This window comes from Eschscholzia californica, unplaced genomic scaffold (assembly GCF_041429995.1).
Source record: "Eschscholzia californica isolate CP2 unplaced genomic scaffold, dmEscCali1.0.p SCAF_2, whole genome shotgun sequence".
Taxonomy (NCBI): Eukaryota; Viridiplantae; Streptophyta; class Magnoliopsida; order Ranunculales; family Papaveraceae; genus Eschscholzia; species Eschscholzia californica.
In genome coordinates, this window is record NW_028238309.1 from 31019194 (window position 1) to 31041128 (window position 21935).

A 21935-nucleotide genomic window follows, 5' to 3' on the forward strand; every position below is an offset into this window, starting at 1 on the left:
ACAAAAAGCTTTACTAAGAAAAAATGGCAAATAGCGTGATCGAATTAGAAAGCCTAACTAAGGAGCAAAGAATGATCCAGCTTCTCGATGAAGATACTCTTAATCGATCACAATATGAAAGGTTCGGAAAGAGAACTTACAATACATGTGACGAAGATTGAATTAAGGGGACTAATTAAGGAGCGAAGGATAATCCAGCTACTCTAAGGAGATTTACCCATCGTTGCTCACAATCCAAACGGGGATTTAGAATGATTACTCAAATGCAGATTATTGAATTCCATGGACTAATTAAGAAGCGACCGATCCTCAAAATTTTCCAAGCATATGTACCCATAATTCACCACAATCTCTCTCGATTGAATTTTTGATGGATTGGAAAGAGTTCCCCAGATTGTAGAAAATATATTCAAATGCAGAAGATTGAATAAGAGGGACTCATTAAGTGAGCAAGGGATGATCCGGGCAAATGCACCATTAGTTTATCATAATCCTTTCCAACCAAATCAACGGGCCAGGAAGATCTCCCAAAAGGAACACGTTCACCATATATATATATGTGTGTGTGTGTGTGTGTGTGTGTGTGTGTGTGTGTGTGTGTGTGTGTGTGTGTGTGTGTGTTACATGCACAAGATCGATTTAAAGGGACTAATTAAGGAGCGAATGATGATCCAGCTTCTCTGAGATGTCTCCTTAATCGGTCACAATCCAAGTGACGATTTAAAATAATTATTAAAATGTAGAGGATTGAATTACAGGGAATAATAAAAAAGCGACTTACCATCCAACTTCGCCATGCATATGTACCCGTAATTGACCACAATCCTTTCGATTAAATTTTCGATGGACTAAAAAGAGCTTCCCCAATTGTAGAAAATATATTTAAATGCATTAGATTATATAAGGGGGACTCATAATGGGAGCATGGGACGGTCTAGACAAATTTACCATTAATTTATCACAATCACTTCCAAACAAATTTTGCAACGAACCAGAAAAACATCCCAAAAGTACTTTCACCAAATATATTCAAATGCAGAAGATTGAATAAGAGGAGCTCATTAAGGGAACATGGGATGATACGGGCAAATGTACCGTTCTTTTATCATAATCTTTTCCAGCCATATTTCCAACAGACCAGGAAGATCTCCAAAAAAAGCATTTAACATATATATTCAAATACAGAAGATTGAATTAGTGTCTAATTAAGGAGTGAAGGATGATTCAGCTTCTCTAAGGGATGTACCCTTTAGTAATCACAATCCAGATTTACAATAATTTTTCAATTGTAGATGATTGAATTAATGGGACTGGAAGCGAGTGATCATCCATCTTCTCCAAGCATATATACTCTTAATTCCCTACCGATTGAATTTTCGATGGATTAGAAAGAGTTCCCCAAATTGTACAAAATATATTCAAATGCAGAAGATTGAATTAGAGGGACTAATTAAGGAGTGAAGGATGATTCAGCTTCTTTAAGGGGATGTACCCTTTAGTGATCACAATCCAGAAGATGATTTACAGTAATTTTTCAATTGCAGATGATTGAATTAAAGGGACTGGAAGCGAGTGATCATCCAACTTCTCCAAGCATATATACTCTTAATTCCCTACGGATTGAATTTCCGATGGACTAGAAAGAGTTCCCCAAATTGTACAAAATATATTCAAATGCAGAAGATTGAATAAGAGGGACTAATTAAGGGAGCAAGGGATGATCACGGCAAATGTACCATTAATTTATCATTATCTTTTCCAACCAAATTTGCAGCGGACTAGGAAAATCTCGGAAAAGGAGAACTTTCAGCGAATATAAATATACTCAAACCCAAAAGATTGAATTAGAGGAAACTTCTCCAGGCATATGTACCCTTAATTTATTACAACAGAGAGGATTTATTGTAACGCAGAAGATTGAATTATAGGGACTATTGGAGCGAAGGATGATCCAGCTTCTCTAAAGATATGTACCCTTAATTGATCACAATCCAGAAGAGGATTTACAATAATTATTCAAATGCAGATGATTGAATTAGATGGTCTGGAAGCGATTGATCATCCAACTTATCCAAGCATATGTACTCTTAGTTCCCTTTCGATTGAATTTTCGATGGACAAGAAGAGTTCCCCAAATTGTAGACAATATGTTCAGATGCAGAAGATTAAATAAGAGGGAAACTATTTCGGGCACCGACTTAAAGTTTGTGTATAAATAACTTACATTTAGATGCACCGCATAGATTCCATGTACAGAAATGCCCACATTTAGATGCGCCGCCATCGATTTTATGTAGATAATTTTCCATATTTATATGCACCAACATAAATTTTGTGTATAGAATAACCCACATTTGGATGCAACGACATAGACTTTACGTATAGAATTACCACATTTATATGCACCAACATAGATTTTGTGCATAGAATGTCCCTCATTTAGATACGCTGACACAGATTCTGTGTATATAGTTAGTTGCCCACATATATATGCACCGACATCGATTCTATGTATAGAATTGCCCACATTTATATGCACCAGCATATTTTGTGTACGTAAAGGCCCGCATTTAGAAGCATTGCCATCAATTTATGTATAGAATTACCCACATTTATATGTACTAGCATAGTTTGTGTATAGAATAGCTCACATTTAAATGCACCGACATCGATTTTATATATAGAATTGCCCACATTTATATACACCAGTGTATAACATAGCCCACATTTAGATCCATCGACATCGATTCAATGTATAGATGCTCACATTTATATGCACCAACATATTTTTTGTATAAAATAACCCACACTCAGATCTACCAACGTAAATTTTATGTATAGAATAGCCCACGTTTAGATGCACCGACAACAATTCTATGTATAAAATTGCCCACATTTATATGCACCGACATAATTTGTGTATAAAATAACCCACATCTAGATGGACCAACATATTTGGTGTAAACAATAGCCCACATTTAGATGCCCGGACATCGATTTTATGTATAAAACTGCCTACATTTATATTCACCAACATATTTTGTGTACAGAATAGCCCACATATACACGAACCAACATAGATTTTATGTATGATCAGTGTAGTTTGTATATCGAAATATCGAATAGCCCACATTTATATCTGATACCGTTTTTTCAATCAAAACCTGATATCATCACCCTCAAAATCAACAAAGAAGGAAGAAAAATATGAAACCCTTGGAAACCATAAAGTTGCAGTGAGTCGATCAAGTAATAGTTGTCGTGAATTGACTAGGTAATCGAAAAACAAAAAAGTTGTATGAATTGGTCGAATAATAGTAGAACAAAAATAAAACCTAGAAGATCAAAACCAATCACTTGGATCCTCGAAGAGTTTTTTATGTGGTTAGTCTTATTACATCCACACCAAAAGAACACGATTAGGTCATCCTAACAAAATCAAAGAAAAAACAAAAAATTCCTTCGGAAAACAAGAAATTTCTGAATCGAATCGAGAAAAGTGACAAACCTAAAAGATTATAATCAATTACTTGAATTCTCGAAGAGTTTTTGATGAGGTTAGTCTTATTGCACCCACATAAAAAAAACACGATTAAGTCATCCTACCAAAACCAAAAGAAGAAACAATGAAATCCTTTAGAAAACAAGAAATGTCTTAATCAAATTGAGAAAAAGGCGACAAACCTAAATGATTGAAATCGACGGTAACGCTGAAACTGTTTGATCGCTAATATTGAGTTATAGATGTTTTTTTTAAGTGGTAAAGCATATTTATACCACGTAAAAATAACAGTCAAATCATATCATGAAAATCAACTGTCTCGTGAAAAAACAAGAAATCTGATCAAATTGAATAGGGAAAAACGACAAACCCTAAAAGATCAAATCAAGCACAACTGTTGTTATAAGAGAAGATCCGAACCAAATTAAAGGAATTATTGTATATACCTGACATCACTAGAGTTCACGGCTTGTAGCATGTCAGTAGAGCTCCAGCACACTTTGCATGGAATCCAAATTTGAGATGCTAAAGAGAAGCAGAATGAATATAAAGCAGAAGACTTAGAGAGACAGATCTTGCGTGGCCCAAACCTCAACTAAAACACATAAGAGAGGGTAATTACATTTACAATAAAAAGATGACGATAACCCAACAAAAGCAACTACAATCATCACCTCAAGTTTTATGTTTTTGGCACCATGGCTTCGTCCAGCCTTCGTGAACTATCGCTTGGCATTTTATATCCAGCCGAACTTATCTCATCATGGTATGAGCAACATGTGGAATAACTATTGGAACTGCATCTCGTGAGTGCTGAGGGAATTGTACTCCAAATCGATGCCCACTATAACCAACATTCATCAAAAAGAAGAGCTAATATTGACTTAGGATGATGAATGACCAACATCCCCAGTATTATACATTTCTAGAATATCTGATGGGCTAAGATCGATTGACCAGCCTTCAGGGCATGGTCCCCTTCCATCAGCTATTGATGAAAATATATGGTATACCACATGAAAATTCCATTTCTTAAGCATCAAAACCACAATTATTTAATCCTTCCCTCGACTTTGATGGAATAATAAGGTATACCACGTAATAGTTTTGTTTCTTCGACATCGATACACACGTATGTAAAATCTTTCCCTCGATTATTGATGGAAATATATGATATACCATTTTATAGTTCCATTTCTTGAGCATTTCTTACGTCAAGTGTATAATACTTCCCTCAATTATTGACGAAACAATATGGGATATCACATTAAATTTCAATTTCTTAAGCATCACTACCGACAAATATTTAATCTTTCTAAACAAATATATATAATCTTTTTGAATTGAAAAAGTTAAACAGTACAAGTGGGCGGAGGGATTTGAACCCAAATATATATAATCTTTCCCTCGATTGTTGATGGAACAGAATGGTATCCAACATTCCGATTTCTTAAGCATCACCACCCACAAGTGTATAATCCTTCCCTCGATTATTGATTGAAATATATGGTATAACACATTAAAGTTCCATTTCTTAAGAATTATATCCGACAAAAATATAATACGTACCACAAAATTGATGGAACAATGTGGTATACAAGATTAAAGTTCCATTTGTTAGGCATCACAACCGATAAATATATGACCCTTCCTCGATTATTGACCGAAATATATAGTATACCACATTAAGGGTCCATTTATCAAGCATGACAACCGACAAATTTATAATCCTTCTTGAAAATATTGATGCAAATTTATCGTATACCACATTAACGTTCCATTTTTCAAGCATTACAACCGACAAATGTATAATCCTTCAGGGAAATATTGATAGAACAATGTGGTATACCACACTAAAGTTCTGTTTCTTAGGCATCACAACCGACAAATGTATAATCCTTCCCTCAATTATTGATGAAAATATATGGTATACCACATTAAAGTTCCATTTTTTAAGCATCACAATCGACAAATATATAGTCTTTCCCTCGAACATCGATCGAATAAAATGGTATACCACATTAAAGTTCCATATCTTAGGCATCACAACCGACAAATGTATAATCCTTCCCGAGAATAGTGATGGAACAAGAGGGTATGACACATTAAAATTCCTTTTGTTACGCATCATAGTCGACAAAAGTATAATTCTTCCCGAAAATATTGATGGAACAATGTGGTGGATACTAGATTAAAGTTCCATTTTCTTAGGCATCACAACTGACAAATGTATAATCCTTTCCGAAAATATTGATGGAACAATGTGGTATACCGCATCGAAGTTCTATTTCTTAGGCATCACAACCGACAAATGTATAAGCCTTCCCGAAAATATTAATGGAACAATGTGGTATACCACATCAAAGTTCCACTTCTTAGGCACCACACCCAAGAAATGTGTAGTCCTTCTCGAAATATTTTGGAATAATGTGGTATACCACATTAAAGTTCCATTTCTTAGGTATCAAAACCGACAAATATTTATTCCTTCCCGAAGATACAAATGGAACAATGTGGTATACAACATTAAAGTTCCATTTCTTAGGTATCACAACCGACAAATGTATAATCCTTCTCGAAGTAATTCATGGAACAATGTGGTATACCACATTAAAGTTCCATTTCTTAGGCATCACAACCGACAAATGCGTAATCCTTCTCGAAAAATTTGATAGAACAATGGGATATACCACATTTAAGATCCATTTATTAGGCCTCACAACCGACAAATGTATTATCCTTCTCAAAATATTGATTAAACAATGTGGTATACCACATTAAAGTTCCATTTCTTAGGCATCACAACCGACAAATGTATAATCCTTCCCGAAAATAGTGATGGAACAATGTGGTTTAACACATTAAAGTTCCATTTCTTAGGAATCCATGCCGGCAAATGTATTATCCTTCCCGAAAATATGGATAGAACAATGTGGTATACCACATGAAAGTTCCATTTCTTAGGCATCACAACCAACAAATGTATAATCCTTCCCCAAAATATGAATGGAAAAATGTGGTATACCACATTAAAATTCCATTTCTTAGGCATCACAACCGACAAATATATAATCCTTCCCAACAATATGGATGGAACAATGTCATATACCACATTAAGGTTTCATTTCTCAAGCATCACAACCAACAAAGGTATAATCGTTTTCTCGATTTTTGAAGGAACAATGTGGTATACCACATTAAAGTTCCAATTCTTAAGCATCACAACAGACAAATACAACTTACACCATAATGCTAGCGGTACGGTATCTCACTTGTGTAATAGCCTATGCAATTATTACTAGAAGAATATGACGCATGAAAAGCTTGACTTTAAAGTAAAAATACTAAAATATAGTACATACATTAAAAAAAACGAGGGCATACACCATGTAGCCCACAACATTAAGTTCCACTAGCTAACTTGCAAAACCATACCCTCGGCCTCAAACACTACGTTGGGTGTGAAACCTAACATAAGAAGTACAATTTCTAAATAATAAGAACCCATCTTTCTCAACTAAAAGTAGAATAAAGGAACTTAAAGCCGCTTTAAGACTCTAGTGAATGTCTACTGCAGACTTTCAATTAATCAATATGAATTTTTCGAGTTTCACCTAGCAGTCTCTTCAAGTTGTATGAAAATAAATCTTGTTAACCCCGTGATAGAGTTGTATTGGTGACCAAGAGGTTTTTACAAAGTAAAATTGTGAAACAAACCAATCAATCCAGAGAAAATTAACCAACCTTGGTTTCGATTATCTCTTGCCATCAAAAATGATTTTTGCTTCAGTACTTGTAAGCAAAATCCACCTACACCTCAAGGTATTGGTTTGGTCCCACTCTCAAAACACTCAAGAGTATTAAAACCGATTAAATAAAAGTTATCCACTAAGCCTTTTATAGTCCACTACATTTTATTTCATAGCAGAGAATTGCACCTTGAAAATCAATAAACTGAAGTCCCACTTCTGTTTATACTTGATTTCCTGGTTACTTCTGGAAGACGTGAAAGCAAATACCTAGATAAGCTACAAATGCAGTGTCTCCGTATTAGAAGAGATATTTGGCGATAAACTTGTGTTGGTCTGAAGGGACTGTTATAAACGATTGAAGTATGTGGGTGAATAAAATATTCTACTCAATGCTTAAGAAATGTGAAAGCATTGCTTTAGTGTATAATACTTCCCTCAATTGATGAAACAATATCGTATATCACGTTAATTTTCAATTTCTTAAGCATCACTACCGACAAATATTTAATCTTTCTAAACAAATATATAATACTTACCACAATTGATAGAACAATATGGTATACCACATTAAAGTTCCATTTTTTAAGCATCACAACCGACAAATGTATAGTCTTTCCCTTGAATATCGATGGAACAAAGTGGTATACCACATCAAAGTTCCATTTCTTAGGCACTACAACCAATAAATAAATAATTTTACCCAAAAATATTATGGTACAATGGGTATACCACATTAAAGTTACAGAGGTATTATCCTTCTCAAAATATTGATTAAACAATGTGGTATGCCACATTAAAGTTCCACTTCTTAGGCATCACAACCGACAAATGTATAATCCTTCCCGAAAATATTGATAGAACAATGTGGTTTACCACATTAAAGTTCCATTTCTTAAGCCTCCATGCCGACAAATGTATAATCCTTCCCAAAAATATGGATGGAACAATGTGGTATACCACATTCAAGTTCCATTTTATAGGCATCACAACCAACAAATGTATAATCCTTCCGAATATATGGATAGAAAAATGCAGTATACCACATTAAAATTCCATTTCTTAGGCATCACAACCGACAAATGTATAATTGTTTCCCAAAATATGATGGAACAATGTGGTACACCACATTAAAGTTCTATTTTTTAGGTATGAAAACAGACAAATTATTCCTTCCCAAAAATCCAAATGTAACAATGTGGTATACCACATTAAAGTTCCATTTCTAGGCATCACAACCGACAAATGAACAATCCTTCTCGAAAATATTTGATTGAACAATGTGGTATATACCACATTAAAGTTCCATTTCTTAGGCATGATAACCAACAACTGTATATTCCTTCCTGAAAATATTGATGGAACAATGTGGTTTACCATGTAGACAAATACAACTTACACCGTGATGCTACCAATACGGTATTTCACTTGTGTAATAGCCCATGCAATTATTACTCGAAGAATATGACGCATGAAAAGCTTGAGTTGAAACTCAAAATGCTAATAAATAGTACATATATTAAAAAAAACAAGGGCATACACCATATAGCCCACAACATTAAGTTCCACTAGCTAACTTCCAAAACCATACCCTCGGCCTCAAACACTACGTTGGGTGTGAAACCTAACATAAGATGTACAATTTCATTATATAATAAAAACCCATCTTTCTCAACCAAAAGTAGAATAAAGGAGCTTAAAGCAGCTTAATGACTCTAGTGAATGTCTACTGCAGACTTTCAATTAATCAATATGCATTTTTCGGGTTTCACCTAGCAGTCTCTTCAAGTGGTACGAAAAGGAATCTTGTTAACCCCGTGATAGAGAGTTGTATTCGTGACCAAGAGGTTTTTACAAAGTAAAAGTGTGAAATAAACGAATCAATCCATACAAAATTAACTAACCTTTGTTTCGATTATCTCTTGCCATCAAAAATGAGTTTTGCTTGAGTACCGGTAAGCAGAATCCACCTACATTTTCTGTCATAGGAGAGAGTTGCACCTTGAAAATCAATAAAACGAAGTCCAACTTCTGTTTATACTTGATTTCCTAGTTGCATTAATATACCTAACTCCGAACAGTGGTAGCTGAATATTTTATTCACCCACATACTTCAATCGTTTATAATCGTCCCTTCAGACTAACTAAAAGGGGCACATCGAAATTCAAAAGAATTAGATCTTGTACGTGGTTCCCACCGTTACATATATATATATATATATACACGACTTACATAAAAATTCAAACAAGGTTTTCATGTGCAAGAATCCTGGATCCACATGTGGTAGTTCCAACAATCACCCATGATCTATACCACTCCAAACAATGACATCGGCTAATCTATAATAACGAGTATGCAGAAAATGTGGACAATATACTAAAAGATACCTAGAATTGATGCAACTTATTTTCTATTAGTTTTAAGCTATATGTCCGTAAATTCAACAAGGAACATAATCTATGATTCATACATCACGAAACATAACCTGTAGTACATCCAAGTCAAGGGCATGGACACGAGTTAATTACGAAATCATCATGCCTATTGGTTTAAATCATCTTTCTATCGGATTCAAAATGTTTTAATTCCAAGTTGAATTCCTTCATCTCTTAAAACTAAAAATTGTATTACATACAACCAAAAGATAGGAAAAAGTAAAATGGTGATCTAAGGTCAACTTGGTAATCGTTGCATCACTATATAACCAAATATAACCAAATAACAAAACAAGATAGTCTACTTTTACGTTCCAACCGATATTATACCACATACTCCCAGCTGGTTGCAAAGTTACAAATAATTATAATTCACAGTCCTATCCCAACGGCATAAGTTTATGTCCAAAATTTCCAAGAGCTTAAACATAGTATTCTTGAGCCGCCACAATAGTAATCTTATCAGTAGTACATTCACCAAAAGACATGATTGTGCCTTATAACCATAACAGCTTTGTGGTTTGTGCAAAAGATGAACCCTATGATGTGGTGTTAGACAAAGCAAGAAAAAGACAGCCAACAAAGTGCTAAAACAGCGTATCTCAAACTTGAACAAAGAAAAGGGTGTATATGCTTAAACTCAAGAAATAGAATAAAATCTACATCAACCCTTATCTCTAAAAATAAATCTACTCGGGAAAGAAATAGTAATTCAAACAAGGTTTTCGAGAACATAAAAAGGAAAAAAAATTACCTTAGCAAAATGGTTAATCAACAATCTTCAGCCGAGAATTCTGAGCAAGTTAACTGAAAGGGACACATAAAAACTCAAACAAGGTTTCCATGTGCAAGAATCCTGGATCCACATGTGGTAGTTCCAATAATCACCCATGATCTATACCACTCCAAACAATTACATCAACTAATCTATAATAATGAGTATGCAGAAAAGGTGGACAATATACTAAAAAAATACCAAGAATTGATGCAACTTATTTTTTATTAGTTTTAAGCTATATGTCCATAAATTCAACAAGGAACATAATCTATGATTCATACATCACGAAACATAACCTGTAGTACATCCAAGTCAAGGGCATGGACACGAGTTAATTACGAAATCATCATGCCTATTGGTTTAAATCATCTTTCTATCGGATTCAAAATGTTTTAATTCCAAGTTGAATTCCTTCATCTCTTAAAACTAAAAATTGTATTACATACAACCAAAAGATAGGAAAAAGTAAAATGGTGATCTAAGGTCAACTTGGTAATCGTTGCATCACTATATAACCAAATATAACCAAATAACAAAACAAGATAGTCTACTTTTACGTTCCAACCGATATTATACCACATACTCCCAGCTGGTTGCAAAGTTACAAATAATTATAATTCACAGTCCTATCCCAACGGCATAAGTTTATGTCCAAAATTTCCAAGAGCTTAAACATAGTATTCTTGAGCCGCCACAATAGTAATCTTATCAGTAGTACATTCACCAAAAGACATGATTGTGCCTTATAACCATAACAGCTTTGTGGTTTGTGCAAAAGATGAACCCTATGATGTGGTGTTAGACAAAGCAAGAAAAAGACAGCCAACAAAGTGCTAAAACAGCGTATCTCAAACTTGAACAAAGAAAAGGGTGTATATGCTTAAACTCAAGAAATAGAATAAAATCTACATCAACCCTTATCTCTAAAAATAAATCTACTCGGGAAAGAAATAGTAATTCAAACAAGGTTTTCGAGAACATAAAAAGGAAAAAAAATTACCTTAGCAAAATGGTTAATCAACAATCTTCAGCCGAGAATTCTGAGCAAGTTAACTGAAAGGGACACATAAAAACTCAAACAAGGTTTCCATGTGCAAGAATCCTGGATCCACATGTGGTAGTTCCAATAATCACCCATGATCTATACCACTCCAAACAATTACATCAACTAATCTATAATAATGAGTATGCAGAAAAGGTGGACAATATACTAAAAAAATACCAAGAATTGATGCAACTTATTTTTTATTAGTTTTAAGCTATATGTCCATAAATTCAACAAGGAACATAATCTATGATTCATACATCACGAAACATAACCTGTAGTACATCCAAGTCAAGGGCATGGACACGAGTTAATTACGAAATCATCATGCCTATTGGTTTAAATCATCTTTCTATCGGATTCAAAATGTTTTAATTCCAAGTTGAATTCCTTCATCTCTTAAAACTAAAAATTGTATTACATACAACCAAAAGATAGGAAAAAGTAAAATGGTGATCTAAGGTCAACTTGGTAATCGTTGCATCACTATATAACCAAATATAACCAAATAACAAAACAAGATAGTCTACTTTTACGTTCCAACCGATATTATACCACATACTCCCAGCTGGTTGCAAAGTTACAAATAATTATAATTCACAGTCCTATCCCAACGGCATAAGTTTATGTCCAAAATTTCCAAGAGCTTAAACATAGTATTCTTGAGCCGCCACAATAGTAATCTTATCAGTAGTACATTCACCAAAAGACATGATTGTGCCTTATAACCATAACAGCTTTGTGGTTTGTGCAAAAGATGAACCCTATGATGTGGTGTTAGACAAAGCAAGAAAAAGACAGCCAACAAAGTGCTAAAACAGCGTATCTCAAACTTGAACAAAGAAAAGGGTGTATATGCTTAAACTCAAGAAATAGAATAAAATCTACATCAACCCTTATCTCTAAAAATAAATCTACTCGGGAAAGAAATAGTAATTCAAACAAGGTTTTCGAGAACATAAAAAGGAAAAAAAATTACCTTAGCAAAATGGTTAATCAACAATCTTCAGCCGAGAATTCTGAGCAAGTTAACTGAAAGGGACACATAAAAACTCAAACAAGGTTTCCATGTGCAAGAATCCTGGATCCACATGTGGTACTTCCAATAATCACCCATGATCTATACCACTCCAAACAATTACATCAACTAATCTATAATAATGAGTATGCAGAAAAGGTGGACAATATACTAAAAAAATACCAAGAATTGATGCAACTTATTTTTTATTAGTTTTAAGCTATATGTCCGTAAATTCAACAAGGAACATAATCTATGATTCATACATCGCGGAACATAACCTGTAGTACATCCAAGTCAAGGGAATGGACACGAGTTAATTACGAGATCATCATGCCTATTGGTTTAAATCATCTTTCTATCGGTTTCAAAATGTTTTATTTCCAAGTTGAATTCTTTCATCTCTTAAAACTAAAAATTGCATTACATACAACCAAAAGATAGGAAAAAGTAAAATGGTGATGTAAGGTCAACTTGGTATTCGTTGCATCACTATATAACCAAATAACATTTCAACAAAAAAAACAAATAACAAAACAAGATAGACTACTTTACGTTCGAACCGATATTATACCACGTACTCCCAGCTGGTTGCAAAGTTACAAATAATTATAATTCACAGTCTTATCCCAACGGCATAAGTTTATGTCCAAAATTTCCAAGAGCTTAAACATAGTATTCTTGAGCTGCCACAATAGTAATCTTATCAGTAGTACATTCACCAAAAGACATGATTGTGCCTTATAACCATAACAGCTTTGTGGTTTGTGCAAAAGATGAACTCTATGATGTGGTGTTAGACAAAGCAAGAAAAATACGACAACATATCACTACAAAATAAACACCGATGTTGGATCTCTGAAGATAAATTAGAAAAAACAATAGGTCTCAATGGCAAGAAGCAACAAATTTACTACACAACCAATATCCAAATATGAAAACATTAAACTTTGCCAAAGTAAAACCCTAACAGAATAATATGGTAGCCTCTTTTCTTGAAGATAAATACTTGTATTATGTATAAGTTAGAACCAATTTGTTTAGACAAGATTTGGAAGAGAACATCACAGGAGTAAATAATATGTTCAAAAGAAACCCTCGATGAACAAGACGAAACCATAGTTTTTAATTTTTAGGACTTAAAATAGAATCTGCTACCCTCACATAAGAAACCCCTACTTTTAATTAAAGAACAAAAAACCTTTTGGGTGGTTATTGATTCTAAAAATGAAGGATTGAATCCAATTGAAGAAAAAACGAAAGGGAAAAAAGTAATAGAAGTGAATAGAAATTAAAAACTTACCGGAAGGAAAGGACGATAGATATCTATAACTAAACGATAACCTCGTTGAATTGAAGATGAATTGTATGTATGGTGAACCTGAAATTAGGGTTTCAATAAACAAAAACTCAAGATCAAGAAAAAAAAAGACATATTTTGAAGTTAGGGTTTTCAAAGAAGTTCGAATTGATTAAATTAAATTACCTTGTTCTTGGACGGAAGGAATATCGAATGAAAGAGCGAGAGTGAGAATGAAATCCCTCTCTTTTGAAATTGAAATCCCTCTTCTAAACTCCAAAACTAACCTAGTTGCTCGATTTCAGGCTTTCTCCCTCTTCTAAACTCCAAAAGTAACGAAAGAGAGATTTCAACAAAATAAAAATAAAAAAACGAAAGAGAGGAGTTTAGTTGGGCTTAGGTAGGGGTGGGAATCGGTCCGGGTCGGGCCGGTCGGGTTCATGTCATTCATTTAGTCGGGCAGGTCGGGTTTTTGAACACTCTGTCTATTAGGGCTTTCGGGTTTAATCGGACAGGTTATTTAAAAAATTCTAGTGTGCAAAACCCGTCCAAGTTCGTCAAACTTTTCGGGTTTCTCGAATATCGGGCGGTCGAGTATCGGGTTTTCACCAAAGTTTCAAAATATTTCAGTCGAAATGACCAAAATATTTCTATTTCGATGGTACCGAAATTTCTATCGAAACTAAATTTAATTTTCTCTTAATAATGTGGTGTCAAGAACACTCTGCACTTGGACAACAATATATGTATATATATATATATATATATCTATATATCTATATATCTATATTATACACTTCAAATACTTTTAAAATATATCTATATATATGTTATTCATGCATATATAATACATACAAGCAAACATACATATAATGTGCATATGTCTTATCGTATAATTGGATGACATTATTAAGCGGGTTATGTCGGGTAATGATTATCAGGCGAGATCGGGCGGGATGCAGGGTAGCACTTCAAAACCCCTCGTTGATTTCATCGGGTCGGTCGGACTAAAGGAACACGTTGTCATAAATGGGCCTACTTCTGGCGCGTCCAATTCCGGCGCCATTATTTGGACTTTGTAACGGCTTTTATTTTAGGAAGCCGTCACGTCAACCCAAATATACACGCCAACTATGGTCGCCAACTAATGAAAAACCCAGAAGCTCCGTGTTTCTTAGTTGTGACGGATTTCCTATGTAAAAGCCGTTATAATACATTTTTGTGAAGGCTACAAAAAAACTGTTATAATTATGTCGCCACAAATACTCCGTATTTTTGTAGTGGAGTCTGTTACTACAATGAACCGAACACGGTCTTTAGGGTTTCCTTTTACCGGCTATAGATAAAGATTCCTCTAAACTAAATCCTGTGATTACAATCAGTCGCACACGGTCATTACTTTCCTTTTACCGGTGATCTGAGATGTTTCTTGTTTGTTGATCGTGAATGAATACCAGATCATTTCTTTCTTCTTGAACATGGTAGGTAGAGTTTCCATCGCGTCTGGTAGAGTTTCCATCGCGTCTGGTTGAGTTTCACTCTGTTTTAGTCTCGCGAATACATATTTGGCCCGGGTCAATTCTTGGTTGAAGAAATAGGTTAAAGGGTTAGACATAAACTTCAAAAATTTGGATGTGTCCTTGGTTCGATTCCTACAAAACTGAATTTATAGTTTTTTTTGTTGAACAAAGTGAAATTTATAGTTATTGAACTTGACTTAATGAAGATAAAAATGTCTGACTTTAAGTCAATTTTTTTGGAAAAATAAGAATTAAATTAATATTTTTGACATTTTTAATGATGCAATATACTTCTATCTTGTGCATTTTACATTGTACACAATACAACTATTTATAGATACATTTATAGATTAACTTTTCTTTACTTGTCAAATGACATTTATACATAAAAATCGTTGTGTAGACAAGAAAATGTCATCATATAGAAAAAAAAATGTCATTTTATATCTGTTTCCTAAAAATATTAGGAAAGGATTTTTTTGCAACATTAGTATGCAACTTTCCGGTAACATTAGTATGTAGCACTGTATTAGATATCTCTTTATCTATTCAAACAAATTCACAATCCATGTCTTTTCTCCAAACAGAACATCACCAATATAATTGGACCGTCCCCTTTTAGCCACATTAAAACCAGTGCTCATGACACAAGAAAGGAAAAACAGAACCACATATTTAGGCAAAGTATTCAGAAGAATACGAAACTTCTCGACATCAGTGCCTCTAAGTGGACGATATGGGATATCTTAGCCACTTTAATAAATCAGAGGAAACCAACTACAAATATAAATTGTGTATTTTTGTTGAGCAAACTCATGAAGTATATATAAAAAAAACAACTCCAATAATAGACAGCTTGCAGCGCAATGTTGGCTCTATATTAAATGTTGAGATAAACAGAAGACCACAATTAGAGTAGGTGTCAATATTATTCATTATATCTAGGATTACAAATAATGCCTGATATGATTTATATATCAAATAAGCTTCTACTAGCCTGATGTCGGTAACGGTTAATACTCGAAGCGCTTCACGAAGACCATTAATCCAAGGATGTATTCATCGAGAAAGAGTTCTCATATGGAGTTTTATAATAATTAAATGCATTTAAAAAAGTTCATAATGACATTAATAATTCTGTAATATAAGATTGTAAGCGAATATGAAAGCACTTTATATATGATAAAGGCTAAAATCCTTGTAATTCTCGTATTCCAACTTCATTAGGATTTTCACTTTTCCTGATTTTAACCATCCTATATACTAAAACAGCTCAGTCGGTTATATGAGATATAAGTCTGCCCGTCCGTTTTGTTTGGAGTTTGATAAAGATTGTATCCAACGGGTGATTAAAATCTCCCTAAAATATCTCCCAACACTCCACGATTTCTCTCTTACCCACTCTCATTTTTCTCTCTCTTCCATAACTTCTAAATAACTTCTCACTCTCCCTTATCTTTATCTTCTTTCTTCTTCATCTTTTCCAGAAACTTTTTTTAACCATCATTATTTTTATCTTTTTCTTCTTTCAGATAAAATGTGGTTTACTGGCGTAGCCAAGAGGAATTTGTCGCGTCCGTAAGGCGCGCCGGAAAACTAGTGTATAGTAAAGACAAGGCATATCATATAAATACTAAATGTCACTAATTGATCATGATTGAGTTCAAGACCAAGTGAATATACATAGAGGATCAGTGAAGATCAAACACCGCTAATGTGGACTACGCCACATTATCAGACTCGGACACTTCCTGTAATCTATAATATCTTCCTTCTCCTTTTTCGTCGAATACAAGGAAGAGAGTCATAACAGCAGCACCAGACCCATATAAGTTATCGTTTTGTCGCTTATGTAACTAGTTTTCTCATCGCGCTTCCGTTGTATAGTCTGTGGAGACTGGGATCTCGTGACTGTTTTCAAGTTTGATGGGTCTTTCCCATCCTTCAAAACCCAGAGTAAGGCTCTCGTCCTATGTATGATGATTTGATCAAGTAAAGAAGATTTAGCTAAGACTCGGTCGGTCTTACTCTTAATAAATATTTGTCTTAAAGAAAACCCAAAACTAACATCCACCAATCAGAAGTTCGATGAAACTCCTGCGTATTGGTAGATGGAAGAGAATTGTATTGCATTGACTTGATATTCCTAACATTTACATAAGATCTTTATAAAGTGTTTTACAAGAGAGAAGTTTTAACAATTGTACTATATGGGGCTGTATAACTATTCTAATATTCCTCCTTAAACGAATGACTTTTGCTATTGCAAAATTCATGAGTTTGCTATTGCAAAATTCATGAGTTTGCTATTGCAAAATTCATGAGTTTGCTAAAAAAAAATTATATATTTTGACTTGTTATTGGTATGGAGCCATCATTGTGAGGTTTCTCATGTATTTATATTACATTGTGAATTTTATTAAATTGATGTATTTGTACGTTGTTGTTGTTGTTGTTGTTGTTTATTTTTTCTATTTGAAGAGTTGTTTGACAATTATCAACCATTGCCCAGTTTTGACAATTACTAACCATTCCCGGTTTTGTTTGGAGTTCTTTCTCCCTCGGTTTTTAATAGTCCTGACACATGATTATTACTCCAACATCATCAATGTAACAAAATTCAATGCCTTGATCTTATTGATTTTATCCTTCTTCAAACACTAGCAATCATCATTCTTGAATTTTTCTCATTCTTCATTATACTTTTTCTCTTATCTCCTCTTTCTCTTATCTCCTCTTTGTTTGATCTTTTTTTTTTATTATGATAAGCGGGAGGAGCCCGAAACAAACACAATGAAATATGAAATCAAAAAAACAACAAAGAAGTCAAATTACATCATCTCATTAGCCCCACCCTTTCCTCATTCTCACTGTTCCTCTAGAGTCCGCATTAACGATATTGACTAATTCCACCGGAAGTTGACTAATATTCAAGTGAGTCACCCCCGGTCCGAGCTTCATCTTCGACAAGAAATCTGCAGCCTGATTGGCTTCTCTATAGACATGAAAAACTCGAAAACTCCGAAATTGACTCCGAAGCCTCTGAACTCTCTTCCACAAACGCCTCACCCTCCATGGTAATTTCTGATGTGGTTTTGCAAGAAGTAACTTGATATTCATCGAGTCAAGACCAAGTTCAACTTCTTGCAATCCGGCACTTGCTAACTTCAATCCCAACTCAACACCCTGTAGCTCATGTATGAAAATAGTCTATCCGTCAACCTGACCTGTGGCTGCTCTCACAACAGTCCCCTCCGAGTCTCGAATAATGGCTCCATACCCCGCATCCACCTCGTTCAATGCACCATCCGTATTAATCATATATCTCCCTGCCGTCGGCCGAGTCCATATGCATGAAGTGTAAACCGGATTTTGGAGAGAGATAGTAAGATTCCAGCGATCGATGGTTCTCCGATTCTCCTCCGTATCTTCAAACCGTTTGGTAACGGTATTCAGCTTGATCCTCACTTCATCACAAATAGTTTGTATAATCAACCCCGGTGACATGACATTACTTCTAAATACCCTATTATTCCGCTCCTTCCAAATATGATAAACATAGGCATTTAGAAGCAAACTGCCCACTCGGGCAGCGATAGAAAGCCCACCAAAGTGATTGATACACCACTGTAGCTCCCCTTTCTAATCTGCAGCACATACTCTTTGAAATCCCATCTTGAGTAATAACGATTCCCATATAATCTTTGTGACTGAACACCCAAAGGATAGGTGGAAAACCGTTTCTTCATCTCCCCCACAGTATACACAAGTAGTGTCTATAGCCATACCCCAACTAGCCAAGCGATCTGGTTTTGAGGCGTTGTCGGAAGGCAAGCCACGTGATGAAGCAATGTTTGGGTATACCACCCGGTGACCATACTAATGAAGTCCAGCTCAATCGATTTCCTCTAGGTCGAATAGCTTCATACGTCCCTTTGAGAGTAAACTCTCCATTCTGGTTAGGCGTCCAGATCACCACATCTCTAAGAGTACTATCTACCACCACCTCTCTAGCCTTGACCTCAATAGTCCCTAACATAGCTGCCACATGCGTAGGGAAAGCCCAGCCTTTCTGCCTGATAAACTGAGAAACCCGGGCATCTAAATGAAGGTGAGAATCATATCTATGTGTCTCCTCAAAAGCATCAAATAGAAGACCACGAGGATGCCATAAATCAGTCCAGAATTTGGTATCACGACCATCCCCCAAAGAGGTGCAAATGAGTCGATGAGTTGTCGGTCTGCTGGCTAGAATCCGACGCCAACACAAGAACTTCTACTCGACGTCGATAAAGTCCAGAACTGCTGATCTTTGATGAGATTATGTCTCACCCAATCAGCCCACAAAGTCGTCTTACCACTAACCATATCTCATATATGGCGAAGGTTAGACACCTCAAACAACACCTCGATATTACGAAGTCCGAGGCCCCCTTCACCAGTTGGGTAACAAAGCCTTCCCAGCCAATAGGAGCTCTAATACACCCCATATCAACACCTGACCAGAGGAACAAAATAACAAAGTAAAGGAACAAAATTTTGAGAGTTTTCAACTTGGATATAATAAGTATGAGCAAATAGAATAAGAGAATGGACTTGCTTGCCATGAACGAACCCACAAACATGTTTATAAAACATCAAACGCAAACCCTCTTTGAGAATAAGCAACATTTCTCTCACGTATTCTCTCGAGCAATAGGAGTGCATCATTTAGTAAACCAAATTTTTTTTAAGCTACAACTCTTGTGTTAAGATAACAATGAGGTAAGTAACTAGTTCAACAAAAAAAACCATGGATTCTTTCTCCCTCTCTAATAGCTTTCCAGTTTCTCTTCGTTTGGACATCTCAAATAGAGCTTCATTTAAATGACCATTGATGTAGATAAGTTTCATGAGATGGGGAATTTGAGGCATTTCAAATGCTTGATATCATTAAAGAGTTTATCTCTTGATTTCTTTAATAAACTTCTCTTGTTTTGATCTTTCTTCTTCTTGTTAATTTTCATCATTATCATATACTATGGAGAAAAGTAATGAATAATGAATAGATTTGAATAATAGAAGAGAACTAATCTTAATTAAATAAAAAATACAAAAATAAAACTTTGAACATAAGCTAAAATCCGGCAGACAATAGCCATTAATGGGACTACCGCTGTCGGCTAAGCGGAAGACTATGATTGACTAACTATCCCAAAAACAAAACCTAAGCTCTTATACCATGAAAGAAAAGATCATTGTGATTAATTAACTTGATATTCTTAAAGATGAACCAAAAAGATTACCTTAAAAGGTCTCTACCCGCAAGTATACGCCGTCAAGTAATATAATTCAATAAGACCGGGTCGATCCTTAGAGACTGAGTCAAACTTATTCATAACCTAGAATTGGGAAGATTGTTCAAAGTTGATTTGGTTTTGATGAAATGTAAATCATAGAGATTTGTGTTTTTCATGGAAATGGAATCTTTGAACTAGATTTCTATTATAATTTATATTTTCGTTTACAAACCTATATTAATATTATGGTGGATTGATTTCGCTCTATCTCTTTCTCCTTTCTCTCTAACCTTTTTCTAGAGAAAAGTGTCCAGAGATCATAGCTTTTTTATCTCCAGCGAAGGGTCCTGGATCCCTTTTTCCATTCGAATAAAGTTTGTTTTCCCTCTGTAAAAAGTTTCTAAGGTTTCACAGATCCAGTTTACGCTATGTTGGTAGTCGCGGTTCTTGCAAATATGGTAGTCGTTGTGTTCTTGTTGTGGTGGTGGTCGCGGAGTATGGTGGTTTGATTTTTGATATATGGTGGTGTTGGTGGTTTGAACGATAGTGATGGTGGTCTGGTTTGTGGTTTATGGGGGTGGCGGTGGTTTGAACGAAATTAATGGTGGTGGTTTGTTTTGCTGTGTATGGTGGTGGTGGTGGTTTGAACGAAAGTGATGGTGGTAGTTTGTTTTGCTGTGTATGGTGGTGGTGGTGGTTTGAACGAAAGTGATGGTGGTGGTCTGTTTCCTTGGTTTGGTGGTTTTTCTAGTGGTTTGTCTATGGTGATGGTGGGGTTATGTTTTGTGGTGTGAGATGGTGGTGGTTTTGTGGTTAGGTCATGGTGGTTTCCTGGTAGTGACGGTGGTTTCCTCGTAGTGGCGGCGGTCTTTCGATGGTGGCGGCGGTTTTCCAGTTATGGCGGAAGTGGTTCTCTTGTTTGGAGGCTATTTATGTTCTAGTACAATAAATTTTATGACCTTTAGGGTCTTTTGATGGGGCCTAAAAGGTTACACCTAAAAGGTCTCCACCCGCAAGTATACGGGCGTCAAGTAATAATCCAGTAAGACCGGAATCGATCCACGGAGATAGGAAGGCGGTTCGGATAACGAAGGGTCTCATTTACCAGTCTAGATATTAAGAGCTAACTTAAACTAGAAAGGAAAGGAACAAAGATAAATGAGGGGGTTTTATATGGAATAAGCAGTAAGAGAATAAAACAAGTAAACTAATCAAATAAACAAAGTAAACGGGCGAGAGATTCGAGAGAAGTGTCAGAGGAACAAGAGTCGGGAGACGGTAAGAATCGATTCGGGCAAAAATTGATTG

At 35.1% G+C, this 21935-nt stretch overlaps 1 long non-coding RNA gene across 1 annotated transcript; it reads right to left on the reverse strand.

Annotated features, from left to right (window-relative positions):
• Positions 1–10502: 10502 nt before the first annotated feature.
• Positions 10503–14164, reverse strand: LOC147557390 (uncharacterized). The gene is made up of 3 exons (XR_015234013.1): positions 14015–14164; positions 13832–13909; positions 10503–12542 (listed from the first exon to the last, which is right to left on the reverse strand). It is a non-coding gene; the product is annotated as an uncharacterized LOC147557390 (long non-coding RNA).
• Between the last annotated feature and the right edge of the window lie 7771 nt (positions 14165–21935).